Raw genomic sequence first — 18,700 nt, 5'->3', positions numbered from 1 at the left:
GAGTGGAGCTAATTGATGATAGAGGTGAATCGAGTATGCATATCTTGAATGGATTCATCGTCCTTCATCCTGAAGAGCTCGTATTCTGTTGAAGCATGTCAATCTTTGATTTCTTGACCTGTGTTATTCCTTCATGAGCTGTCTAAAGAGCTTCCCAGTTTTCTTTTGTTGATTGGGATGCCGATATACTATATATTCATCAGGACTAATGCCATAAACAAGAATTTTCTTTGCACGAAAATTCTTTTCTACGGCATTTCGATTAGCGTCATTAAATTCCTTCCTCGTTTTGGGAATGATTATAGCTGGGTCGCCAAAAGTCTTTGTAGGAAAAAAAAGTCCATCACAAATAATATCCCAAACTCGGAGTCTTCAGCCATTATAAAGTCGTGCATTCTAGTCTTCCACCATCCGTAATATTGTCCGTTGAACTTTGGTGGTCTGTAAGTAGACTGGCCTTCTTTGAAGTTTGGTGGAGCAACCATAAGGATCCTTTCTAGGTGTTAACCTGATAGAAAGAACCTGTTCTGATATCAATTGATAGAATTTAAGGGTCCGCCAAACTATATAGAGAATTGGGTTCTGTATTAGTTCTCATAGAAACCACGCACACTGCAGTAAGTAACTGACAAGAGGAATTTTACGTGGAAAATTTCCAGCTTAACGGGAATAAAAACCACGACCTATCCTTGTTGGATTTTAACTTCACTACAGAGCAACTTTAAATTACAACTTATGAAACCTAGGAATTAACCTCTTAATCTCTCACTAGCTTGTAACACTCTATTACAAGCCACTTTGTAATATCTCTATTATAAAGACTTTACAACTCGACTAACTCTAGCCAAGACACAAACACAAGGGTTTATGATTTAAAAAGGGTTTCCTACGCAATTTTTCTAACTAAGCTAAGTAGGAATTACAAGTAAGAACTTTTACAAAGTTACAACTCAACTAAGGACATACAATAACTTGATATGGGGAACTGGTCCATAGCAGTATTGTTTTTTGTTTGTGATGCACTTGAGAATCGTTTTCTGGATGATCGATCCCAGCGAGAGTGCTTGAGTGAATTCTCTAAGTGTTCGAGTGATTTGTTTTACCTTCCTTGATGTTAATAATACATTTGTGACATCACTGAGAATGATGTAAGCAACTTAGGTAAAAGGTATTCCCCATAAAGTTGACTGCTGCACTGTTTCTGTACTGTAGTGTGTGCAAGCAACAACTTTACAGCTGGGACAGTTGACTTGTACAGTTTCCTCGGGAACTGGTAGCTATATGTTCCCTCTGTTGTTCCTTTGACTCTGAAGAGTTGAACTGTGTCTCCAACTGGAGACTTGTTGATCTTTAAGTTCTTGAAGATGTGTATCAGGTTTCTTATATGGTTCTTAGCTGTAAGTTTATTAGATCATCAAAACATAACAGAGTATATATATATATCAAAGACCAACTGACCAATTTCTAATTTAAATGAAAACACTGTATATCTCTGAAAGTAAATATAAAAATTAAAAAGTTACTACATAAATTAGATTAGCAATACTTTCCATTCTAAAAAAAAGCACATTTAAAAGGTATAGTGAATGTATCACTTTATTTGACTTTTGGAAATGGAGAGAAATTATGGGAGGCACGGTGTAGCTTCTAGACGTAGCTTTTCTTGGTGATAATATATAGAGGCGCGACCCTTCCATAAAGCAAGTAAAACAACTGCTTTAGGTCTCACATTTGTGAGGTTCATTTCTTGTTATACTTAATAGACTATGTATAAGTTTTAAAAAAGGTTCTATAAAGTGAAAAAATTTGATTTCTTTCTTTAACAAGTATAGAGAAGAAGGATTTATAACTGCTACGAAGAAAATTGCACTTGAAATTAATATCGAACCCGAATTTCGTAAGAAACGTGTGATATATAGGAAGTAATAATTTGGTAAAAATATTGATAATAGAATCTCAAAATCTTTCGAATAGTCTTTTGAAGTTGATTACTTTATACATAGTAGACAAGACTATCTTTTCACTTCAAAATAGATTTGAACAATTCCAAGCACATGAAAATATTTTTGGTTTTCTATTTAGCGGTAAAAATTAAGATCATTAGATGATGAAAATTTGAAAAGTATTGCATTAATCTTGAATGTTATTTAAAGCATAATAATCAATTCGATATTGATGGTTTAGATTTAATTTCGGAATTAAAAGTATTAAGGAAAATGGTACAATTAGAAGATAACAGTTTAATTGATACACTCGGTCAAATAATAAGATTTGATTCCTTTCTAATTCCTATATTGCTTATGGAATAATGTATAGTTGCCATCGCTTCAACGGAAAGAAGTTTTCAAAATTAAAATTGATAAAATCTTACCTAAGATCAACAATGTCTCAAGAAAGGTTAAATGGATTAGCTATATTGTCAATTAAGAAAGACTTATTAGGAGTTACTGATTATAAAAAATTATTAATATATTATTAGGAGTTACTGATTATAAAAAATTTATTAATAACTTTGTATTTAAGAAACGATAGAAAAATATACTACAAATAAATAAATATTTTAAAAAAAAGAGTTAAGGCCCCTCATAAAGTTTGGCTTTAGGCCATAAAACTCGTTGGCCACCCCTGTATATATATTACTCCACTTTTGATTTCCTATATGTTTGGAATGAAATTCTCGAATTTGTAGACAAAAGATATTATTTTCTTATTTAATCCTAACTGAAAGGGCGGATATCTCATCCTTGAGATATAAAATAAAAGAAAATGAGTCATTATGATATGATCAGTATGACTTGAGCCAAAAACATCGAATCTCTATCATGACCTTATAATAGCTACAACCAAATATTTTTGAATTTCTAACGCTATCTTATAGTTTAACATTTTTGATGGAGTGGTAGGTCAACAACAACAACATATTCAGTAAAATCCCAATAGGGTAGAGTATACACAAACTTTACTCTTATCCAGAAAGGGTAGATATGCTATTTTCGGGAGACCCTCGGCTCAACAGAAGAGACAATAATATCAGAAAAGAAGCGAACCGAAGAAATCTGTAACAACAAAAGAATGAAGAGAAGTAATAATATCATCTTAAGAGACACCAAATAAGTAAAAGGGAGTGCAATGACACAATCCTATGCAAAACAACAAAATAGTGTTAACACAACTTAGACCGCTAACAGATATAGACAAAACTCTATAGACTACTCAGTATAAAGAGGGAAAAACTATTAACTACCCCCTAGCCTTCAACCTTAATGTTCGACCTCCACACGTTCATATCAAGAGCCATGTCCTTGGAAATCTGAAGTCGTGCCATGTCTTGCCTGATCACCTCGCCCCAATTCTTCTTAGGCTACCCCCCACCTCTTCTCGTGCTTGCGAAAGTCAATTGCTCGCACCTCCTAACCGGGGAATCTATGTATACATATATCTTTCCTTTCTTAGAGTCCAACTCTATCATTTGCACATCTTATACGGCTCAAGTCTATAGGTAACCATTGAGATTCTATCCTAAATTAGGTTTTTACATTCTTAACGGATGCTACTAACAGAAAACGCCTAATAGATTAAGTATATAGTCAAATCTCTCTATAACAACATCCCTATATAATAGTCATTCACTATAAAAGTCAAGTTTTTCTTGGCAATCGATATTTATGTTATGTTATAATATATGTCATTTATAATAGCACTTCACTATAACAATCAAAAAATATCGGAACAAATAAGACTGTTGTAGAGAGGTTTGACTGTACTTCTTTCTCTTCTTCAGGTCATGGTGGTCCACTGCTACAATGACGATGAGTGGATGACATATGAACAGTGTGTATTGAGGTGAAATTGAAGGGAAAGAGAAGAGCAAAACTTAAAAACCAAAGAGAAATAAAAGAACATATAGCGGAAAAGAAAGAATTTGAAGTTGAGAGAAGAGACATTACGAGCCCATTTGGACATAAGAATTTTTTTACTTTTTTTTGAATTTTTTTTACTTTTTTTAAAATCAGTGTTCTACTATAAAATTTTCAATTTTTACTTGAAAATAAATTTTGAAATTTTTTAAAAATTTGAAAAACTCCATAAAGATGCTTTTCAAAATACACTCAGATCACTCACAAAAATTCAAAAACAACCCAAAATTACATTCATGTCTAAACACAACTCTAATTTTCAAACACCATTTTTACTTGAAAAGAAATTCACTTCTTTTTAGAGTTTTACAAATTTTTATGTCTAAATGCCCATGTAGTAGAGTTATTGATGACACATCTCCTGAGAAAACAACATAAGAACTCTGATTTTCTCTCGATCGATTGAGGATATTTTGCAATGAACCTTTAGGGTCGTTTGGTTTGAAGATAAGATGTTAAGATTAGTTATGTTGGGATTATTCTTATGTACCGTTTGGTATATTATGCTAATCCTAGATTGTCAATTTTACTGCTTTATCTTGGGATTACTATTCCACCCTCTAGCACGTATAAGTGTCACAACCCAATTTTCCCTCCGTAAGATGTCGTGATGGCACATTATCTCTATGACTAGGTAAGCCTAACAATTTCGGAATAATTGAAAATAAAAATAGAATCAACATTTAAACTTCAACAGATAACTATTTATTGAAAGATGCAGCTCGGCATGTACAAGTAACCAACAACTCGAATGTAATAATATCCCCAAAACCCAGTAGTCACCAGTCACAAGCTTCTAGGAGATAACTAAGCGTCTCTATATATCAGAGTCTAAGGAAAATATGGAAAGAAAATAACATATGAGGGAATAGAGTGGGACTCCGAGATCTGCGAACGCTGACAGATATATCTTGAAGTCTCTGTAGCAGCAACAAGTACTCTCAGCTAACAGCGGGGCTGATAGGAGGTATCTGGGTCTGCACATAAAATATGTGCAGAAGAGTAGCATGAGTACACCACAACAAGACCTAGTAAGTTTCAAGCCTAACCTCGGTATAGTAGACGAGGTCAGGTCAGGGCCCTACTAAAATATAATAATTTAAGGCAGAAAAATATAGCAATATAATAAGAGACTAGAAATTTAACAAGGAGAAACTACAGAAGATAACAACACAACACATAGGGATAAACAACAGGGGTGCTCCCGAAATACCATCTCGTAGTCCCAAAAGTAAATATGCAAGGGATCTCCCGAGGTACCGCCTCATAGTTCCAAAAATAAATGTGCAGGGGGATCTCCCAAGGTACCGCCTCGTAGTCCAAAAATAAAAGGGCAGGGGGATCTCCCGAGGTACCGCCTCGTAGTCCCAATAGTAAACACACCGCTCGAAACCGATGGAAACAACAATTAATAGCAAGAACTCTATAGTTTAAGACTGATACAAATCAAGGAAAAACAGGAATTCAACTAAGCATGTTGCACAGATTTCAAATAAGCATTTAAGACACGTAGACATGCAATATTAGGCTAAACAGAATAACTACACATGCTGGTATAACTAAATTAAAATATAATATTTTACTGCTCAGTAAAATCGAATTTTAACAATAATTAGCCTGGATGCGCAGTCCTTACCTCGCGTACACGACACTCACATATCACATAATTATCACAACAGAACCAAAACCTAAGGGGATTTCTCTCACATGAGGTTAGGCAAACCACTTACCTCGGACCAAGCTCAATCAATCAGTAAGAATGTCTTTTTGACGACTTTCCGACTCCGAATGACCCAAATCTAGCAAAAAGCTATTATATACTTTAAATATAACTATAAGAAACCAATCTAATTAATAAAATTAAGGCTTTAGCAAGAAATTAGAAAATTGCTCCAAAACGTCGACCCGTGCCCACGTCTCGAAATCAGGTAAAAGTCACAAAATACTAACACAGATTTAACCACGAGTTCACTCGTACCAAAATTACTCAAATCCGATACCAAAATCAAAATCAAAATTCAAAAATTCGATATAAGAACTTTTCCCACTTTTTCCCCAGTTTTCTCAACCCAAATCTTAAATTAGACGATGAATTATTGGGATATAACCAAAAACGAATCAAGAATCATTACCCAATCGATGCCTTTGAAAATCCATCCAAATCTCGCCTAAATTCGAGCTCTCTATATCAAGTTATGATAAAAATGGCAAAACCCTCGATTTGGAATGTTTATATCTGCCTAGTGAAATCCTTCTTCGTGAACGTGGAAGCTCGCATAGTCTGACCCTTCGCGAATAAGGGATTGTCGCCGCGAACGCGTAGGCTTAATGCCTGGGACCCCCTCTGCCCATTCCTCTACGTGAACGCGATGTCTCTATTGCGAACGCGTAGGCTCAATGCTCCAAAGCTTCGCGAATGCGGGAACAACATCGCAAACGTGAAGAACAAAACTCAGCTGGATTTCCAGATACCTTACGCAAATGCGAGACCTCTCTCGCGAACGTGATGAAGAAAACCAGACACCAAATTTGATGCTTCAGTTGTAACACTAAGTCCAATTCTAACCCGTTAACCATCCAGAATCCACCTAAGGCCCTCGAGACCTCAACCAAACATACCAACAAGTCCTAAAACATCATACGAACTTAGTCGAGTCCTCAAATCACATCAAACAACAACTAAAATACAAATCACACTCCAATTCAACCTTAATGAAATTTGAAACTTCAAACTTCTATAACCGATGTTGAAACCTATCAAATCACGTCTGATTGACCTCAAATTTTGCACACAAGTCATATTCGACATTACGGACCTACTCCAACCTCCAGAATCAGAATCCGACACCAAAAATAAAAAGTCCCTCCCGGTCAAACTTCCCAAAATTTTAACTTTCGCCATTTCAAGCCTAATTTAGCTACAGACCTCCAAAACAAAATCATGACGCGCTTATAAGTACAAAATTACCTAACGGAGCTAACGGAACTAACAAAACTCCATTCCGGAGTTATCTTCATACAGTTCTAACTGCAGTAAAAATCCTAGAACTTAATCTTTCTTTTAGGCACTAAGTGTCCCAAATCACTTCAAAAACAAAAACAAAACCTCCCAGCAAGTCACATAAGCATAAAATAATATAGGGAAACAGTAAATAGGGGATCGGGGCTAATAGTCTCAAAACTACTAGCATGGTCGTTACATCCCTGCCTCTTATTTGTCCTCGAACGAGCATAGAGACATACCTAAAGTGGTGAAAAGATGAGGTTAACGGATGTGCATATCATGCTCGGACTCCTAAGTCGCCTCCTTGATCGCCTGACCCATCCACTAAACCTTTACTAAAGCAATATTCTTTTACCTAAGCTTTCAAACCTGCCTATCAAAATTGGCCACTGGCTCCTCAACATAAGACAAGTCATTGTCCAATTGGACTGAGCTGAAATCCAACATGTGATACGAATCGTCGTGATACTTCCGGAGCATGGAAACATGGAATACTAGATGAACTCCTGCTAGACTGGGAGGCAAGGCAAGCTCATACGCAACCTCCCCAACTCACTGCAACACCTTGAACATGCCAATAAACCTTGGGCTCAGCTTGCCCTTCTTCCCGAACCTCATAACGCCCTTCATGGGCTAAACACGGAGCAAGGCCCCCTACCCAACCATGAATGCAACATCATGACCCTTACGATCCACATAATTCTTATGTCTTGACTGGGTTGTGCGAAGTCGATCCTGAATCACTTTAACCTTTTCAAAAGCATCATAAAAGAGGTCTATACTTAATAGCCTTGCCTCGCCTGGCTCGAACCAACCCACTGGAGACCGACACCGTCTACCATACAAAGCCTCATATGGTGTCATCTGAATGCTCAAATGATAACTGTTGTTGTAGGAAAACTCCGCAAGTGGCAAGAACTGATCCCAAGAATCCCCAAACTCCATCATACATGCACGGAGCATATCCTCTAGTATCTGAATAGTGTGCTCGGACTATCCGTCCGCCTGAGGGTGAAATGTTATGCTCAACTCAACCCGAGTACCTAACTCCTGCTTTACGGGCCTCTAGAACCATGATGTAAACTACGTACCCTGGTTAGAGATGATATATACCGGTACGGCATGAAGCCTGATAATCTCGTAGATATAAACTCGAGTCTGCTCGGAAGAATAAGTTGTCATCACAGGATTAAAATGAGCTGACTTGGTCAACCTATCCACAATCACCCAAACTGCATCAAACTTCCTCTATGTCCGTGGAAGCCCAACAACGAAATCCATAGTGATCTGCTCCCATTTCCATTATACAATCTCTAGCTTCTGAAGCAATCCACCCGGCCGCTGATGCTCATACTTCACCTACTGGCAATTTAGACACCGAGCTACATACTCTACAATGTCCTTTTTCATTCTCCTCCAATAATAATGTTGTCTCAAGTCCTGATACATCTTTATGGCACCCAGATGAATGGAGTACCGCAAACTGTAAGCCTCCTAGAGAACCAACTCATGCAAACCATCTACATTGGGCATACATAGCCTGCCCTGCATTCTCAACACACCATCATCTCCAACAGTGACCTCTTTAGCATCACCGTGCTGAATCGTGTCCTTGAGCACAAACAGATGTGGGTCATCATACCGACGCTCCCTGGTACGATCATAAAGAGAAGACTGGGAGACCACACAAACCAAAACTCGACTCAGCTTAGAAATAAAAAATATAATAAACTGGTTGGCCAAGGCTTGACATCCAATGCCAATGGCCTCTATGCTGCTGGTAGATATTCTAAGCTCTCCAAACCCTCCACCCCGTGACTCAAGGCATCGACCACCACATTGGCCTTCCCGGGATGGTATAGAATAGTGATTTCATAATCCTTAAGCAACTCTAACCACCTCCGCTGACGCAAGTTAAGATCCTTCTCTTTGAATAGATGCTGCAATCTCCGATTATCGGTGTAGATCTCACAAGGGACACCATACAAATAGTGCCGCCAAATCTTTAAGGCATGAACAATATCGGCTAACTCAAGGTCGTGGATAGGATAGTTCTTTTCATGCACCTTCAACTGTCTGGACGCATAGGCAATGACCCTACCATCCTGCATTAACACCACACCGAGACCAATTCGCGACGCATCACAATATACAGTATAAGACTATGAACCTGTAGGCAATACCAATACTGGAGTTGTAGCTAAATCTGTCTTGAGCTTTTGAAAGCTCTTCTCAGACTCCTCTATCCACCTGAACGGAGCACCCTTCTAGGTCAGCCTGATCATAGGTGCAAGAGTGTAAGAAATCCTTTACAAATCGATGGTAATACCCCGCCAAACCAAGATAACTCTGGATCTTCAAAGCTGAAGACAGTCCGGGCCAACTCTGGACTATTTCAACCTTCTTTAGATCTACTTTGATCCCCTCACTCGACACTACGTGACCCAAAAATGCCACTGAATCTTGCCAAAACTCGCACTTTGAGAATTTTACCTATACTTTTTTTCTTTCAAGGTCTGAATCACAGTCCTCAGGTGCTGCTCATGATCCTCCCAACTCCGGGAGTACACCAGAATGTTGTCAATAAACACAATGATGAAAGAGTCAAAATAGGGTTGAAATACACTATGCATCAAATGCATGAATGCTGCTGGGGCATTGGTCAGCCCAAATGACATTCCAAGGAACTCGTAGTGGCCACACCGAGTCCTGAAAGTAGTCTTCGCGATATCTGGCTCCCGAATCTTCAATTGATAATAGCCTGAACGTAGATCAATCTTGGAAAACACTCTGTCACCTTGTAACTGATCAAATAAGTCATAAATACAAGGCAACAGATACCTGTTCTTCAGTGTAACTTTGTTCAACTTGCAATAATCAATGCACATATGCATAGAACCATCATTCTTCTTCACAAACATGACTGGAGCACCCTAAGGTGACACGCTAGGTCAAATAAAGCATTTATCAAGCAATTCCTGTAACTATTCCTTCAACTCCTTCAACTCAGGAGAAGCCATACGATATAGAGGAATAGAGATAGGTCGAGTGCCCGATAACAAATCAATACCAAAGTCGATATCTCTATCGGGCGGCATGCTCGGAAGATCAACTGGAAATACACCGAGATAATCCCTCACTACTGGAACAGACACAACTGTAGGGCTATCAATGCTGATATCTATCACATAAGCTAGATGCGTGTCACACCCCTTCTCAACCATTCGTTGAGCTTTAAGAAATGAAATAACTATGATGGAGTATACTCTAAGGTACATCTCCACTCTAACCACGGTAATCATGGCATAGCCAGTGTCACAGTCTTGGCGTGAAAATCAAGAATAACATAATGGGGCGACAACTAGTTCATGCCTAAAATAATATCAAAATCTACCATACTGAGCAATAATAAATCAGCTTTGGTCTCAAAACCACTAAGAACAACCAAACACAATCGATACATACGTCAACGACAATAGAATCTCCCACAGGTGTTGACACATAAACAGGACAACTCAAAGAATCACGGGATACACCCAAATACGGAGCAAATAAGATGACACATAGGAATAAGTAGAGCCTGGATCAAATAAGACCGACACATCTCTATGACAAACTGAAACAATACCTGTAATGATAGAGTCGGATGCAAGTATACAACTACCTCTGTACGAGCAGGAAGGTCATAATATCTGGCCTGGCCTCCCACTCTAGGGTGAACTCTACCTGCCTGAACTCCATCTCGAGCTAGTTGGGCAGGTGGGGTGCTAGCTGGTGCTGTAATCATAGCTTGAGGATCTGGTGGAGCACGCAGTGCCTGAGAAGTCTGTGGAGGAGCACCCCTCCTAAGTCTGGGGCAATCCCTCACCATATGGTGAGTGTCGCCACACTCGAAACAAGCTCTCAGAGGGTGTGGCTACTGCGACTGACTCGGGCTAGGTCGGCTAGACTGATCGCTGAAAGCACCCCGTGTAGGAGGTGTACTAGACACTGGCGATGCATAATAAGGTTCTTGAGGCCTAGGAGTGGCTGGAAAACCATTGGCGGCTGGAAGTGTAGAATGAACAGGGCGAGTAACATAGCCCCTACCATGACAAACTACAACTGGGGAACAAGTACCACTATAAGTGCCAGACTCTCGAGTCCTCTTCGCCTCCCACTCTTCTCTCTCCCGAGCAAGCATACACTCCAATATCCTAGCAATCCCCACAATCTCTTGGAATGCAATATCTATCTCCAACTTTCGGGCCATGCTAAGCTTGATACTGGGGTTGAGCTCCTCGATAAACCGATGGACCCTCTCTCAAACTTTAGCAACCAAGGTTGGTGCATGTCTAGCCAAATCACTTAAGCGAACCGCATACTCTGGCACAATCATAGCACCCTGGTGCAACTGCTCAAACTCTGCACGCCATGCATCTCTAAGACTCTAGGGAACATACTCCCTCAAGAACATATCCGAGAACTGACTCCAAGTGAGTGAAGCTGCCTCAGCCGGACTACCCAACTTATATGCGCTCAACCATGGATTGGCTGCTCCTCTAAGCTGGAACATAGTGAAAGAAACCCCACTAAACTCCACTACACCCATAGTACGGAGGATACAGTGGCACTCATCAAGAAAACCCTGGCCATCCTCTGACACGAAGCTACTGAAGTAAGAGGGTGGTACTTCTTGTACCTCTCGATCCTGAGCTGCTCCTCCTCAAAAACTGCTGCCCTACTCTCGGGCCGCACTGGGGCTACCTGTTATACTGGTATGACCTGTCAAACCTGGTCGACCTAAACCTGCTGCTCTGGGGTACGGGCAGTGAGAGTATGTGCTCCTCCCCCGACCTGAGATGTGGCAGGAGCAAGTGGGATCTACCCTACCTGAGCTAAAGTGCCAAAGTTGCTCAAAAACTGTGCAAGAGTCTCCTGCAGAGCTGGTGCAGTAACAGGCGTCTCAGGTGCCTGTGCTCCAACTAGAGCTACTGGTGGCTCCTTTGTAGTAGCTCGTACGGGTGCTCTAGCTACACCACATGGACGTCTTCGGCCTCTACCCTGGCCCCGACCTCTCGCAACTCTAGCAGGGGGCACGGGTGCCTGGTCATCTGATTCGGCTGTAATAGAAGACAGAAGTTTAGAATTCCAAAGTCAACAATCTCGCACGACAAAGAATCAAAGAAGTGAAATTTTCCTAAGAGTTCCATAGCCTCCCGGTGATAAGTACAGACGTCTCTGTACCGGTCCGCAAGATTCTACTAAGCCTACTTGTGACTCATAACACCTATGAACCTACAGCTCTGATACCAACTTGTCACAACTCAATTCTCTATCCATATGATAGTGTGGTGGCACCTAGTCTCTATGACTAGGTAAGCCTAAAAATTTCGGAATAACAGAAAATAAAAACAGAATCAACAACTAAACTTCAACAGATAACTATATAACTAAAAGATGGCCCTCGGCATGTACAAGTAACCAACAACTCAAATATAATAATATCCCCAAAACTCGGTAGTCATAAGTCACAACCTTCTAGGAGATAACTAAGTGTCTCTATACATCAGAGTCTAAGGAAAATACGGAAAGAAAACAACATAGGAGGGAATAAAGGGGGATTCCAAGGTTTGCGGACGCTGGCAGATATACCTTAAAGTCTCTGTAGCAGCAACAACTACTCTTAGCTAATAGCGGGCTGTTAGAAGGTACCTGGGTCTGCACAGAAAACATGTGCAGAAGAGTAGAATGAGTATATCACAACAGTACCTAGTAAGTGTCAAGCCTAACCTCGGTAGAGTAGTGACGAGGTCAGGTCAGGGCCCTACTGGAATGTAATATTTAAGGCAGAAAAATATAGCAATGTAATAAGAGACTGAAAATTTAACAAGGAGAAACTACAGAAGATAACAACACATCATATAGTGATAAACAACAGGGACGCTCCCGAAATACCATCTCGTAGCTACACAGAATCACAACAGGGGATCTCCCGAGATATCATCTCGTAGTCCTAAAAGTAAATATGCAAGGGTATCTCCCGAGGTACCACCTGGAAGTCCCAAAAATAAATGTGTAGGGGGATATCCCGAGGTACCGCCTTGTAGTTCAAAAAGTAAATGTGCAGGGAGATCTCCTGAGGTACTGTCTCATAGTCCCTAAAGTAAACACATCGCTCGAAACCGACGGAAACAACAATTAATAGCAAGAACTATACAGCTTAAGACTGAAACAAATCAAGGAAAAATAGCAGTTCAACTAAGCATGCTGCACAAATTTCAAACAAGCATTTAAGACACGTAGACATGCAATATTAGGCTAAATGGGATAACTACACATGCTGGTATAACTCAATTAAGATGTAATAGGTTACTACTCAGTAAAACCAGATTTTTACAGTAATTACCTCGGGTACGCACTCATTACCTCACGTACACAACACTCACATGTCACATAATTATCACAACAGAACCAAAACCTAAGGGGATTTCCACCACACGAGGTTAGGCAAACCACTTACCTCGAACCAAGCTCAATCAATCAGTAAGAATGCCTTTTCCATGACTTTCCGACTCCGAATGGCCCGAATCTATCTAAAATCAATTATATAGCATAAATATAACTATAGGAAACCAATCTAATTAATGAAATCAAGGCTTTAGCAAGAAATTAGAAAATCGCCCCAAAAGTTTACCCGGGCCCACATCTCAGAATCGGGTAAAAGTCACAAAATACGAACACCCATTCAACCATGATTTCACTCGTACCAAAATTACTCAAATCCGGTACCAAAATCTCAATCAAAATCCAAAATTTGGTTAAAGAACTTTTCCCCCAATTTTCTCAACCCAAATCTTAAATTAGAAGATGAAATTAACAATAGATTACTAGGATATAACCAAAAACGAGTCAAAAATTATTATCCAATCGATGCCTTTGAAAATTCCTCCAAATCTCTCCCTAATCCGAGCTCTCTATCTCAAGTTATGATAAAAATGGCAAAACCCTCGATTTGAAATATTTATATCTGCCCAGTGAAATCCTTCTTCGCGAACGCGATGGCCCAATCGCAAACGCATATGCTCACACAGTCTGACCCTTTGCGAATGCGGGACCATCATCGCAAATGCGTAAGTTAAATGTCTAGGATCCCCTCTGCCCGTTCCTCTACGCGAACGTGAGGTCCCTATCGCGAACGCGTTGGCTCAATGCTCCAAAGCTTTGCGAATGCGGGAACCACATTGCGAACGCAAAGAACAAAAGTCAGCTGGCTTCCCAGATACCTTGCGCGAATGCAAGACCTCTCTTGCAAACGCAATGAAAAAAACCAAACACCAGTAAAATCTGATGCTTTAGTTGTAGCACTAAGCCCAATTCTAGTCCGTTAACCATCCGGAATCCACCCGAGGCCCCCGAGACCTCAATCAAACATACCAAAAAGCCCTAAAATATCATACGAACTTAGTCGAGTCCTCAAATCATATCAAACAACAACAAAATCCCGAATCACACTCCAATTTAAACTTAATAAACTTTGAAACTTCAAGCTTCTACAACCGATGCCGAAGCCTATCGAATCATGTTCATTGACCTCAAATTTTGCACACACGTCATATTCGACATGGCAGACCTACTCTAACTTTTGGAATCGGAATCTGACCTCAATATCAAAAATTCCACCCGGTCAAACTTCCCAAAAATTTATCTTTTTCCATTTCAAACCAAATTCAGCTACAGATCTCCAAAATACAATCCGGATGCGCTCCTAAGTCCAAAATCACCAACGGAGCTAACGGAACAGACGAAACTCCATTTAGGAGTCGTCTTCACACAGTTCCAACAACTGTCATAATCCTTGAACTTATGCTTCCGTTTTAGGGATTAAGTGTCCCAAATCACTTCGAAACTAAAAACAAAACCTCCAGGCAAGTCACATAAGCATGAAATGATACAAGGGAAACAACAAAATAGGGGATCGAGGCAAATACTATCAAAACGACCAGTCGGGTCGTTGCAATAAGATATCCCAATACTATTTTTAATCTTGGGATAACTTATTCATATTAGTAATGTCACGACCTAAATCTATGTGACCGGCACTCGGCACACTACCCGACCCGAGTGAACCAACCCATATGATGCACCCAAATCATATGCACAAAAACCAATTAAACTACAGAAGCTCCTTGAAAATCATATACATTTTCAAGTTAAATGATAAAATATTTTTCCAATTCAAAATCACACATAACACCTTTCATGATAATAACAATGATACTAAGTAAAATAATTATATTTTCATGTATGTCGTGTACAACCTCGTTACTACAACCTTTCACAATTATCCATGGAGCCTCTATACCAAAGAATAAAACCATCGGTTGGAGTAATTCCAACAAAATAAAATAAGGAAGAACATGATAGCTACCACGAAATAAGAGTGGTGCTTTATAATACCTCAGAAAGAGAGTCATCCTAGCCTGACTGCATGCCACGTATCATACATCGTCCTAAAATATATACAGTAAGCAGTGTCCTGGAGGGGGCCCCCTAAGGGCTGAGTACACCACAACAGTACTCAATTAGTGTCATAGACTCTCTCTAACTTAAGTTCTTAGGACAAACTTTATAAAAAAATAATGCACCAATATTTGATATAAAACGATAAGAAGTTTTGTCAATTCATGACCCTTGATTCTAAATAACAAACAAGTGAAATATAACCCACAATACAAACTTTTAAAACATTTACATCAATCCAAGATTTTGGATAAATCGTACAAAATCATTACATATGGTTTAAGCCATCAAAATCGCTTTCGGCTCCTTACGCCTAAACATAAGAAAATCATTCTTACCTTTCACTAAGAGTAGTATACCATCACCGGCATAAGAAGGTCAACTAGGTTATGTACCTAGCGCCAAGTATCATATACTCTACTTGCTCAGCTCGTCTCATCATAGTGCCGTACGAATCGCCTCAGCCATGCAAATAATAGCAGAAAATAGTATTCTCTCGAGGGAGAGCACTCTGCCGTAGTCTATACCACAAAGTGGCCATCTACGCCTACACCGGCACGTGTAGTTTTATGACAACGAACACAATTTATCCGAAGTCAATCTCAGTGAACAAAAGTAACTCCCAAAACATTTGATACTTCAAAAATAGATTCCTAGCATAGTAGCTTCAAATGATCTATTTTTATTAAATCATAGCATTTATAGAAAATCTAAATCATTTGAACAAAAATTAAATAAACAACCTTTTACATGCTAAAGCCTTTAACAATTTAACATCAATCTTTAAAAGATACCATAAGAGCTATTCTACACACCAATTTTCAAAAGATATACTTTCCATGAAAACTTATCTTAAGCACTCAAATATGTATGCTCTTGTCATTACGTAAGTTTTGATAAAAACTTGTAACATTTACCTTGAGTGTCATTTTTCCAACAAGATTTAAAATAAAATTTTACAAAATGGCATCACACTACATATGCAACATAAATTTTAGTACATGGAGACATATGTACTTGTTTGTCCCCATAATCACGAAAGCACATTTGCAAACAACTTAAGTATTAACTTGAAACACTCTTTAGAGAAAGTCCCTCAAGAAGAGTAAGTTTTAATCAACTTACCTCGCTTTCACTTTATTAATATTCACAAGCTTTCAATCCTCTTCCATTATTCCAATGCTGATTAAAATGCTCAAACATCACCAACAAGCCGATATCTACAATTAGATATCTAATTACATCAAAATATGACCTTAGATATTGATTAGTATCCATATATGGCTCATAAATTGGCTACAAGCCTCTAACAACTCAAATCACCAAATAGATTTACAAGCTAGACTATTCAACTTCATCCTTACATTTTAATACCCATTCAAAGTCATTAATGATACTACATCAATTTTCCAATGCCACCAAGTTACTATTCATCATCTTCCATAATCAAAACTTACACAATATACAATTCGGATGATTACTTAGTTGATCACCTCCATCTTTTGCTAATAAATAATTCCATAGGTTCATTGTATTCAATCAATTTCATCGCCAAGATTCACCATTCATCTTCTCTCTTATCTTTTCAAAAGTACTATTCATTCCATGAACTAGATTTTTCTAATCCAATCTTTCAACCAATAAAACTTGTAACAAATACTTCTAACTACTCATGATAAACGAATTTGAAGCATTGAAATTACCTCTAGTAGATCAATCTTGAAAAAAATCACAACTTTGGTGATTTTTGTGTTCTTGAGGATTTGATGATGAAATATAGAATTTGTATGTTAGAATGATGTTAGAACTCATGTATATTGAGTTATAATCAACCCAAAAAAATATTAACAACTTACCTTGGTCGATTGGACTTGATTTGAGCTTAAAATCGCCACTTCACCTCAATAACCCTAACCTCCAATAGTCAAAATACTCTCTTCACCGAATTGGTATTTATAGGTCTATATTTCTGGTCTTCGGGCACGGCCTTGGATGCTATGAAAGCACTTCACTGCCAGCCATTCTTTCGAACGCAGCTTCGGATGCTTCCCATCCGTAGACTCCTCCGCCAGCCTTTGATAATTTTGTCATAAATTCTTCTTGAAATGTCTAAATAACAAACGGTTTGAAGCGTTAGAAACTAGACTTAAAGACTTTTCATTTGATAGGTTGTCCATCACATAAATCATTATACATATGTAGATATGCTCGTCCAAAGTTTGGTCTAGTGCGTACTCATTTGGAACTTTAGTCTATCATGTAATTTTCAACTTGACTTGGACTTAGGGCTATAATTAGACCCCACACCACTTATAATATGCCTTGTACACTTATTATCATATCCAATTAATATCCATCATGTTAATAGTACTCGTCTGCACAAAAAAAATATAATTAGCATGCATCAACTTTCTTAATAATGCTTAAGTACTTCGAAATTTTTCCGGGGTGCTACATTCTCCTCTACTTCAGAACATTCGTCCTCGAATGTTTTACAAGTCAACTTCTAAGAATATACCATCTTTTTATCTCCAACCATTATGCATAGTCACTTATGACTACATGGGTCTTATACTTTCTTTTCAAAATCTTAACTTACTTATGGCCCTAAAAATTTGGCTATCTTTACAAATTCTTAAAATTTTTGGCAGAGTTTCCCCTATAACTAGGATTATCCAAAAAACTTAACCTATCCAAAACAAGCTCCCACATGGGCACCAATAAAAATACGCTCAATAACTAATAATACACAATATAATATATCATCTTGACTCCAGTCGGCCGTACATATACCATAAGTGCATCAAATGTAAATATAACGACCCGACCGGTCGTTTTGAGCTCTAGCATATCGTTCAGCAGTTTGAGGCCATGAGCAGCTTCACTTCAGGTATTATGACTTGTGTGCATGGTCGGAATTGAATTCCGGGAAGTTCGGAGTTGATTTGGAAAGAGAATTCTCATTTCGGAAGCTTTAAGTTGAAAGAATTGACTAAGATTGGATTTTTGAGTAAACGACCTCAGAATCGGGATTCGAAGGTTCCATCAGGTTCGTATGATGATTTCGGACTTGGGCATATGTCCGGATCGGGTTTTGGAGGACCCGGGAACGTTTTGGCGCCTATTGTGGAAGTTAGCATTTTTGGAGGAATTTCATAAGTTTGGGTTGAAGTGTATTTTAGTGTTATCAATGTCCGTTTGGGAGTCTGAGTCTGGGAATAGCTCCGTATGGTGATTCTGGTATTGGGAGCGCGATCAGAAGTGAATTCGGAGGTCT

This window comes from Nicotiana tabacum, chromosome 22, assembly GCF_000715075.1.
Source record: "Nicotiana tabacum cultivar K326 chromosome 22, ASM71507v2, whole genome shotgun sequence".
NCBI lineage: Eukaryota > Viridiplantae > Streptophyta > Magnoliopsida > Solanales > Solanaceae > Nicotiana > Nicotiana tabacum.
This window is presented reverse-complemented; position numbering follows the sequence as displayed.